Genomic DNA, 10,939 nt, shown 5'->3' with positions numbered 1-10,939 from the left:
AAAATTTTTTTTTTTCATTTGTTTTTTTTCTTGTAATTTTTTTTTGTTTTTTTTGCTTTTTCTTTTTTAGGCTATTGTGTAAACTGAAACATCTCCTCTGTGTAATTATCTCTTGGCTAGTGGGGGCTGGTTCTTTTGTGTTCTTGTAAAAAAAAAAGTTTCTGTCTTTTGCACACAGTGCAGACTAGAGAGGTTGTTGACTGCAACTGAGCTACAAAATATAAGTATCTTGATTTTTTTGATTATTTTTACAGATTACTGTTTTTATAATTTAATATATATAAAGCACTTTGTCTATTCAGTATCTTCACAAATCCTTATCTGTTTAAAAACTTTCATTTGTCTCTCTAGTGCTTGCTGTCTGTAGGCTATTGTGTAAACTGAAACATCTCCTCTGTGTAATTATCTCATGGCTAGTGGGGGCTGGTTCTTTTGTGTTTGTGTAAAAAAAAAGTTTCTGTCTTTTGCACACAGTGCAGACTAGAGAGGTTGTTGACTGCAACTGAGCTACAAAATATAAGTATCTTGATTTTTTTGATTATTTTTACAGATTACTGTTTTTACAATTTAATATATATATAAAGCACTTTGTCTATTCAGTATCTTCACAAATCCTTATCTGTTTAAAAACTTTCATTTGTCTCTCTAGTGCTTGCTGTCTGTAGGCTATTGTGTAAACTGAAACATCTCCTCTGTGTAATTATCTCTTGGCTAGTGGGGGCTGGTTCTTTTGTGTTCTTGTAAAAAAAAAGTTTCTGTCTTTTGCACACAGTGCAGACTAGAGAGGTTGTTGACTGCAACAGAGCTACAAAATATAAGTATCTTGATTTTTTTGATTATTTTTACAGATTACTGTTTTTACAATTTAATATATATAAAGCACTTTGTCTATTCAGTATCTTCACAAATCCTTATCTGTTTAAAAACTTTTATTTGTCTTTCTAGTGCTTGCTGTCTGTATGGTATTGTGTAAACGGAAACATCTCCTCTGTGTAATTATCTCTTGGCTAGTGGGGGCTGGTTCTTTTGTGTTCTTGTAAAAAATAAAAGTTTCTGTCTTTTGCACACAGTGCAGACTAGAGAGGTTGTTGACTGCAACTGAGCTACAAAATATAAGTATCTTGATTTTTTTGATTATTTTTACAGATTACTGTTTTTACAATTTAATATATATAAAGCACTTTGTCTATTCAGTATCTTCACAAATCCTTATCTGTTTAAAAACTTTCATTTGTCTCTCTAGTGCTTGCTGTCTGTAGGCTATTGTGTAAACTGAAACATCTCCTCTGTGTAATTATCTCTTGGCTAGTGGGGTCTGGTTCTTTTGTGTTCTTATAAAAAAAAAAAGTTTCTGTCTTTTGCACACAGTGCAGACTAGAGAGGTTGTTGACTGCAACTGAGCTACAAAATATAAGTATCTTGATTTTTTTTACAGATTATTGTTTTTACAATTTAATATATATAAAGCACTTTGTCTATTCAGTATCTTCACAATTCCTTATCTGTTTAAAAACTTTCATTTGTCTCTCCTAGTGCTTGCTGTCTGTAGGCTATTGTGCAAACTGAAACATCTCCTCTGTGTAATTATCTCTTGGCTAGTGGGGGCTGGTTCTTTTGTGTTCTTGTAAAAAAAAAAAAGTTTCTGTCTTTTGCACACAGTACAGACTAGAGAGGTTGTTGACTGCAACTGAGCTACAAAATATAAGTATCTTGATTTTTTTGATTATTTTTACAGATTACTGTTTTTACAATTTAATATATATAAAGCACTTTGTCTATTCAGTATCTTCACAAATCCTTATCTGTTTAAAAACTTTCATTTGTCTCTGTAGTGCTTGCTGTCTGTAGGCTATTGTGTAAACTGAAACATCTCCTCTGTGTAATTATCTCTTGGCTAGTGGGGGCTGGTTCTTTTGTGTTCTTGTAAAAAAAGTTTCTGTCTTTTGCACACAGTGCAGACTAGAGAGGTTGTTGACTGCAACTGAGCTACAAAATATAAGTATCTTGATTTTTTTGATTATTTTTACAGATTATTGTTTTTACAATTTAATATACATAAAGCACTTTGTCTATTCATTATCTTCACAAATCTTTATCTGTTTAAAAACTTTCATTTGTCTCTCTAGTGCTTGCTGTCTGTAGGCTATTGTGTAAACTGAAACATCTCCTCTGTGTAATTATCTCTTGGCTAGTGGGGGCTGGTTCTTTTGTGTTCTTGTAAAAAAATGTTTCTGTCTTTTGCACACAGTACAGTCTAGAGAGGTTGTTGACTGCAACTGAGCTACAAAATATAAGTATCTTGATTTTTTTGATTATTTTTACAGATTACTGTTTTTACAATTTAATATATATAAAGCACTTTGTCTATTCAGTATCTTCACAAATCCTTATCTGTTTAAAACTTTCATTTGTCTCTCTAGTGCTTGCTGTCTGTAGGCTATTGTGTAAACTGAAACATCTCCTCTGTGTAATTATCTCTTGGCTAGTGGGGGCTGGTTCTTTTGTGTTCTTGTAAAAAAAAACGTTTCTGTCTTTTGCACACAGTGCAGACTAGATAGGTTGTTGACTGCAACTGAGCTACAAAATATAAGTATCTTGATTTTTTTGATTATTTTTACAGATTACTGTTTTTACAATTTAATATATATAAAGCACTTTGTCTATTCAGTATCTTCTCAAATCCTTATCTGTTTAAAAACTTTCATTTGTCTCTCTAGTGCTTGCTGTGTGTAGGCTATTGTGTAAACTGAAACATCTCCTCTGTGTAATTATCTCTTGGCTAGTGGGGGCTGGTTCTTTTGTGTTCTTGTAAAAAAAAAGTTTCTGTCTTTTGCACACAGTGCAGACTAGAGAGGTTGTTGACTGCAACTGAGCTACAAAATATAAGTATCTTGATTTTTTTTATTATTTTTACAGATTACTGTTTTTACAATTTAATATATATAAAGCACTTTGTCTATTCAGTATCTTCACAAATCCTTATCTGTTTAAAACTTTCATTTGTCTCTCTAGTGCTTGCTGTCTGTAGGCTATTGTGTAAACTGAAACATCTCCTCTGTGTAATTATCTCTTGGCTAGTGGGGCTGGTTCTTTTGTGTTCTTGTAAAAAAAGTTTCTGTCGTTTGCACACAGTGCAGACTAGAGAGGTTGTTGACTGCAACTGAGCTACAAAATATAAGTATCTTGATTTTTTTGATTATTTTTACAGATTACTGTTTTTACAATTTAATATATATAAAGCACTTTGTCTATTCAGTATCTTCACAAATCCTTATCTGTTTAAAATCTTTCATTTGTCTCTCTAGTGCTTACTGTCTGTAGGCTATTGTGTAAACTGAAACATCTCCTCTGTGTAATTATCTCTTGGCTAGTGGGGCTGGTTCTTTTGTGTTCTTGTAAAAAAAAGTTTCTGTCTTTTGCACACAGTGCAGACTAGAGAGGTTGTTGACTGCAACTGAGCTACAAAATATAAGTATTTTGATTTTTTTGATTATTTTTACAGATTACTGTTTTTACAATTTAATATATATAAAGCACTTTGTCTATTCAGTATCTTCACAAATCCTTATCTGTTTAAAAACTTTCATTTGTCTCTCTAGTGCTTGCTGTCTGTAGGCTATTGTGTAAACTGAAACATCTCCTCTGTGTAATTATCTCATGGCTAGTGGGGGCTGATTCTTTTGTGTTTGTGTAAAAAAAAAGTTTCTGTCTTTTGCACACAGTGCAGACTAGAGAGGTTGTTGACTGCAACTGAGCTACAAAATATAAGTATCTTGATTTTTTTGATTATTTTTACAGATTCCTGTTTTTACAATTTAATATATATAAAGCACTTTGTCTATTCAGTATATTCACAAATCCTTATCTGTTTAAAAACTTTCATTTGTCTCTCTAGTGCTTGCTGTCTGTAGGCTATTTTGTCCCACCCTCCCTCCCTGTTGGTGTCTTGCTCTTATACTTGGTGGCTTTGCAGTTGCCCGCCCCTACTGTGACACACCTCCCAGTCTAGTGTCATTAGCTCATTCTGCTTAATACAGAGAGAACATTTTATAAGGCCTTGTGTTCCTCCTTTTTCCCTTTCAAAAAGTAAAACAAAGCTTTTTTTTTTTTTTTTTCTCTCTCGCCTGAACCTTCTTGTGTTCTGAGTGTCCTTCTCAGACATTTTGGAAATATACAGTATATTTCAGAGCATTTGTTATAAGTGTATTTGCTATAACTGATTTAAGTATTTTTTTCTGGCTTTTTGATTATTTACTGCTTAGCGACTGCATTTTAGCCTGTTTATACATCTCTGCATTCTATTTAAACTGTTTTTGTGTTGATTAACTGTTTTGCACTTTTAAAACGTTAGTTGTTGCTTAATTTTACCTGTAGGCTAACACACTCAAGTGCGCTAGCCACTTAAAAGCATTTATAGCATTTACTGTCTGTTTTCTGCAAAAAAGAAAAAAAAAAAAAAAAAAAAACCTTGTTTTCCCGCCTTACTGAACTAGAATAATCTAGTCTTCAGAGTTTACTGATCTCTGGGCTTTGTCTTGGTTCCTGTGCTATTCCATATCCTTTTTTGGATAAAAGGAAGCGTCTTTGTTCACCAGTGGGAGTGGGGAGCACTGAGCGGCCTATTTGTCCCTAGAGGAGTGCTTCCAGCCAGAAACTTGTAGTCTATTGGCCATTTTGGGTCAATTCCTAGCTCTTTCAGCCCCCTGTAATAACGCCCGCTTTAACGCGCTTTTTCACTTGTATTCAACTCAGCACAGCTCCTCGTGGTGTCCTGCAGAGTTCTACAAGCAGCAGAGAGCAAAAGAGTGACTTTTTCCTGATTTAAGTATTTTTTTCTGGCTTTTTGATTATTTACTGCTTAGTGACTGCTTTTTCGCCTGTTCATACAGCTCTGCATTCTATTTAAACTGTTTTTGTGTTGATTAACTGTTTTGCACTTTTAAAAAAGTTATTTGTTGCTTAATTTTACCTGTAGGCTAACACACTCAAGTGCACTAGCCGTTTAAAAGCATTTATAGCATTTACTGTCTGTTTTTCTTCTGTTTTCTGCAAAAAGGAAAAAAACAAAAAAAAAAATCTTGTTTTCCCGCCTTACTGAACTAGAATAGTCCAGTCTTCAGAGTTTGCTGACCTCTGGGCTTTGTCTTGGTTCCTGTGCTATTCCATATCCTTATTTGGATAAAAGGAAGCATCTTTGTTCACCAGTGGGAGTGGGGAGCACTGAGCGGCCTGTTTGTCCCTAGAGGAGTGGTTCCAGCCAGAAACTTGTAGTCTATTGGCCATTTTGGGTCAATTCCTAGCTCTTTTCAGCCCCCTTTAATAAAGCCCACTTTAGCGAGCTTTTTCGCTTGTATTCAACTCAGCACAGCTCCTCGTGGTGTCCTGCAGAGTTCTACAAGCAGCAGAGAGCAAAAGAGTGACTTTTTCCTGATTTAAGTATTTTTTTCTGGCTTTTTGATTATTTACTGCTTAGCGACTGCATTTTTGCCTGTTTATGCAGCTCAGCATTCTATTTAAACTGTTTTTGTGTTGATTAACTGTTTTGCACTTTTAAAAAAGTTATTTGTTGTTTAATTTTACCTGTAGGCTAACACACTCAAGTGCGCTAGCCGTTTAAAAGCATTTATAGCATTTACTGTCTGTTTTTCCTCTGTTTTCTGCAAAAAAGAAAAAAACAAAAAAAATCTTGTTTTCCCGCCTTACTGAACTAGAATAGTCCAGTCTTCAGAGTTTGCTGATCTCTGGGCTTTGGCTTGGTTCCTGTGCTATTCCATATCCTTATTTGGATAAAGGGAAGCTTCTTTGTTCACCAGTGGGAGTGGGGAGCACTGAGCAGCCTATTTGTCCATAGAGCAGTGGTTCCAGCCAGAAACTTGTAGTCTATTGGCCATTTTGGGTCAATTACTAGCTCTTTTCAACCCCCTGCTATAAAGCCCACTTTAGTACGCTTTTGCGTGATTTAGCATGGAGTTGCCCATAGAGCACCATCGGGCAGCGCCGGTTAAACAAGGTTAAACTATTTCTGGCTCCGTAAAGTCTGCTTTTCAATTTTTCCCTTAGAACTTCTCTACTTGCAATCTAAACAGTCTAGTCTCTATCTCAAAAGCTCAGCACTTGCTCCTAAAGCCTTTTTATATAGGTAAAGCTCAGCACTTGCTCCTAAAGCATTTTTATATAGGTAAAGTACTTGAATACTAAACAAAGTACTACATTAGCCTAGAATCCCCTTGAGTACCCATTTCCCTATAGGTCCCTTCTGACTCAGTTACACAGCAAACTTTTTCACTTTTTCTAGCATGTCGAAGGGTCAGTTGCTAGCGTCCTCTCCTGTTCAGCTGGTAAATCTGGGCATCTTGAGGCAATGTTACAATTGCCTCATGTACACAGACAACCCACTCCTTCTCCCACAAAACACAAATACATGTGAGAGATGCAACTATATAGCCAAACTGGAGGCTGAGCTCTCTCAACTCAGGACTGGCAAGACCAGACAGCAGGAGAAGGAAACCACGCACACCACAAACCCAGTTTCACATAGAACTATCACAACTGCAAAACAAACACATAAACACACAAAGACATACTCGGAGGCACTGATCAAAAATCTACCAAAACTACAGAGGCCTCCAAAGCAGACACCCAAGCAACTGCCACCTCAAGACATAAGACATGCAACACATAGTTCTCAAAGTCAGTGTGCTAAACAGTCACAGCCCTTAAGGCCAAACACAATGCCAGACACACTTGTTATAGGTGACTCCATAGTCAGACACACTGACGTCCCACTCACCAGACTGAACAAGGAAAAGATCACAGTAAGCTGCCTGTCAGGCGCTAGAATCCGCCACATAACACAAGCACTCAGGTCACTCCACAGCAAGTACAAGTATGACTCAGTCATTGTCCATGCCGGTGTAAATGACCTGAGACGTACCTCCCTGGACTACATGAAAAGAGACATAGAGGAGCTCTCAGATTATGTAGCCCAGGCCGGTATGACCCTGACCCTGAGCAGTATCCTACCCTCACCAAGAATGATGCCACAATACAGAGACAAAATGATCAGCTTTAATAATTGGCTTAATTACTGGTGTCATTCTAAGGGGATCCAATGTCTGTCTGCCTGGGATGACATGCTTGACAAGCCACGCTGCTTCGCAAGGGACGGCTTGCACCTGTCACCCTGGGCTTCCGGATATTGGCAAAGGCTCTTGCCACCCCCATAGTGCCTTTTTTAGGCAAGGCTCAAATGATAAACCTACCGCCCTAGGAAACAAAAATGGAGAAAAACTAAGAGTAATACTGCTCAATGCCAGAAGTCTAAACCTCAAGATGCACGCCCTCGAAGCCCTCCTCAGTATGGAGAACATCGATGTCTGTGCTGTGACTGAAACCTGGTTCAAGGCTCCTGAGAGCACCCCAGCACTATCAGGTTATACCTCATATCATGCGTTCCGGCCCCAAAATCCGGACCGAACCACAAAAGGAGGGGGAGTATCCATATTCATAAAGGATACCCACACCTCCAGGTTAGTGGCAATGCACGAAGCATCGGAGACCATCCAGGTGCAATTAACCATAGGTAAAACTGCCCTACAGTTTGTAACATGCTACAGACCACCTTCTCAAACTCAGGAAACCCACACAGCCTTCCTGAAGACACTGGAGAGTATGAATGTCTCTCCAAACACCATCATATTGGGTGACTTCAACTACTCAAACATAGACTGGGAACATTACTCAAGCCCCAACACCCTAGCCCAAAGGTTCCTTGAGTTCATAAACTCAAATGCTATGGAACAACTAGTCACCATTCCCACAAGAGGAGAAAATATACTAGACCTGATCATCACAAACATGGGGACAAAATGCTCCACACCGGAAGTATATCCCTCATTGGTGAGATCAGACCATAAATTAATCTCACTGGAGATCCACATCCCGCCCCCACCCCCAGCAAAAAAGACCACAGTGAAGAACTTCTCAAAAGCAAACTTCACACATCTTAAGACTGGAGTGGTATCCTTCATCGCCCCCGAGCCAGTGGAAACCACAACCCATGCTGCTGAAACCCTTACAAATGCCTTCTACGAGCACCTCCAGGAATGTATGGATCAAGCAATCCCTAATACAATCAAGACCCTTTCCACCAAAGGCAGGCGCCCAGTCTGGTGGACTCCAGCCATAAACAAACTCTACAACAAGAGGAGAAAGCTACTACATGACAGAGCAAAATCCCTAAAAGGGAAGGCATCTCTGATCAATACTAGCAAAAAACTGCGATCACTCATAAAATCATCCAAGGCCAACTTTGAGAGAAAAATCGTGAATGACACAAAAGACAATCATAAAGCCTTCTTTAGCTATGTTAGAAACTTGGGTGGAAACTCCCAGATATGCTCAGAATTAGTCCAAAATGATAAAAAAATCACTGAACCCACAGACATTGCCAACATACTGGCAGACAGGTTCAGTGCAAATTTCTCCCCTCCCTCCCCCCCAAAAGGAGAAATATCTATCCCACCAGAGTCTGGCCTCCCAAACATCTCAGATGCCCAGGTGAGAGCTGCTCTCTCTAAAGCAAAAAACACAGCATCAATGGGACCGGACGGTGTCCCCGGCTGTGTGCTACACAAACTCAATGAGGAACTAAATCCACACATAAGGCTGCTGTTTAATCTTTGCCTTACTACAGGATACGTACCCAAAGAATGGTGTACGGCAACTGTGGTCCCACTCCACAAAAGCGGTGCTTCTACGGACCCTGGAAATTACCGCCTCATAAGCTTGACGAGCCTTGTCTGCAAAGCTATGGAGAGGATCATAATGGAACTCATAAATAAAGACATTGGGGACCTACAGACACTGGATCCTACCCAATTTGGCTTTGTCAAGGGCAGATCCTGCCTCTTGAACTTGGTCGACTTTTTCAAAACAGTCACTAAGGCCATTGATGAGGGTAAGGCAGTTCACACAGCCTACCTTGACCTAGCAAAAGCGTTCGACACAATAACCCACTCGGGCATCATAGAAAAGCTCACTAGCTTAGATGCAAACCCATATGTCACAAGATGGGTTGCAAACTGGCTCAAGGACAGAACACACAGGGTTAGAGTTGCTGGTGCCATGTCAGACTCTAAGCCGGTCACGAGCGGTGTCCCACAGGGCTCAGTCCTGGGCCCCCTCTTGTTCGGCATTTATTTTTCTGAAGTGCAGGCAAACATAGGGGGATTGTGGCTGACAAAATTTGCAGATGACTGCAAACTGGGCACCATAATTGACACTCCATCAGACACAGACATCCTCCAGAAAGGTCTCATAGAAATGGATAACTGGTGCCAGAGCCATGGCCTTAAGCTAAATGCCAAAATGTATAGTCATACCCTTTGGGAAAAACAAGGTAACCCCTAATTACCACATAGGTGGTAATCCATTAAACACGGAAGAAGTTATCAGGGACCTGGGGACCCAAGTTGACAGTAACCTCTCTTTTGACACTCACATTGCCAAAGTGGTTAGGAAGACCTTCTACATTGCCCACCTGATCATGAAGGGATTCACATCCAGATCAGGAGAGGTCATTGTACCCCTGTACTCTTCACTTATCAGACCAATGATTGAGTACAACGCACCATTCGGAATGTACCTTACCTGACACCTGCAGCAGTTGGAAAGACCCCAAATGTTCCTCACCAAAAGGATAAAGGGGCTCAAACATATGTCATACGATGCCCAACTGAAGAAACTCCAGCTCTATTCAGTCGCATACCGTCTGCTCAGAGGTGATCTGTGCCTGACATACAAGGCCATGTCCAACCCGGAATTAATGGACATGCTCCACCTCAAAAAATCCAAATCCACCAGAGCCACGAGAGCAAGAGACTTAAACCTCAACACGGATATAAATAGGACGTGCTGGAGGGACAGATTCATCACCCAGAGACTCCCTACACTATGGAACAGAATCCCAGTCCATGTGAGGCAGAGCCCCTCACTTACTCTGTTCAAGAGAAATCTTGACGAGTGGATGGGAGATCGTAGGTTTACCCCGGGAATCATCTCTGTATCACTGCTGGACAGAGGCACAGCAAACTAATGGGTATAGTATTCTCATCCTAAGGGGTGGTGAAAGCCACACACACTCTGGCTAGGCTTATAAATGCCCTAGGGCAGATAGCCTAGTATGAACCTATGAACCTATGAACCTATTAAATGACCCTTAGACATCTGTGATATGATTTTTTTAGCTGTATGTTGAACTCCTGTATAATTGACTCTGAGACATGTTGTGATATGAGTTCTTTATCTGTGTGTTGACCTCCTGGATCATTAACTGACCACTGAGGTGTCTGTGATATGAGTTCTTTAACTGTATGTTGAACTCCTGGATCGTTAACGGATCACTGAGACATCTGTGATATGAGTTCTTTCACTGCATGTTGAACTCATGGATCATTAACTAACCCTTAGACATATGTGATATGATTTGTTTAGGTGTATGTTAAACTCCTGGATCATTAACTGACCCTGAAACATATGTGATATGAGTTCTTTAACTGTATGTTGAATTATTGGATCATTAAGTGACTCTGTGCCATTTGTGATATGAGTCCTTTAACAGTGTGTTGAACTCCTAGCTCATTAACTGACCCTGAGACTTCTCTGATATGAGTTCTTTAACTGTATGTTGAAGTCCTGGATCAATAACTGACCCTGAAACATCTGTGATATGAGTTTTTAGGTGCACGTTCACCTCCTGGATCATTATCTGACCCTGAGACATCTGTGATATGAGCTCTTTAACACTACGTTGAACTCCTGGATGATTTACTGTCCCTGAGACATTTGTGATATGAGTTCTTTAGCTGTATGTTGAACTCCTAGATCATTAACTGGCCCTGAGACATCTGTGATATAAGTTTTTTAATTGTATGATGAA

This window comes from Protopterus annectens, chromosome 2.part2 (genome assembly GCF_019279795.1).
Source record: "Protopterus annectens isolate FY-2018-M chromosome 2.part2, PAN1.0, whole genome shotgun sequence".
Classification (NCBI taxonomy): domain Eukaryota; kingdom Metazoa; phylum Chordata; order Ceratodontiformes; family Protopteridae; genus Protopterus; species Protopterus annectens.
Note: the sequence above shows the minus strand (reverse complement) of the source record.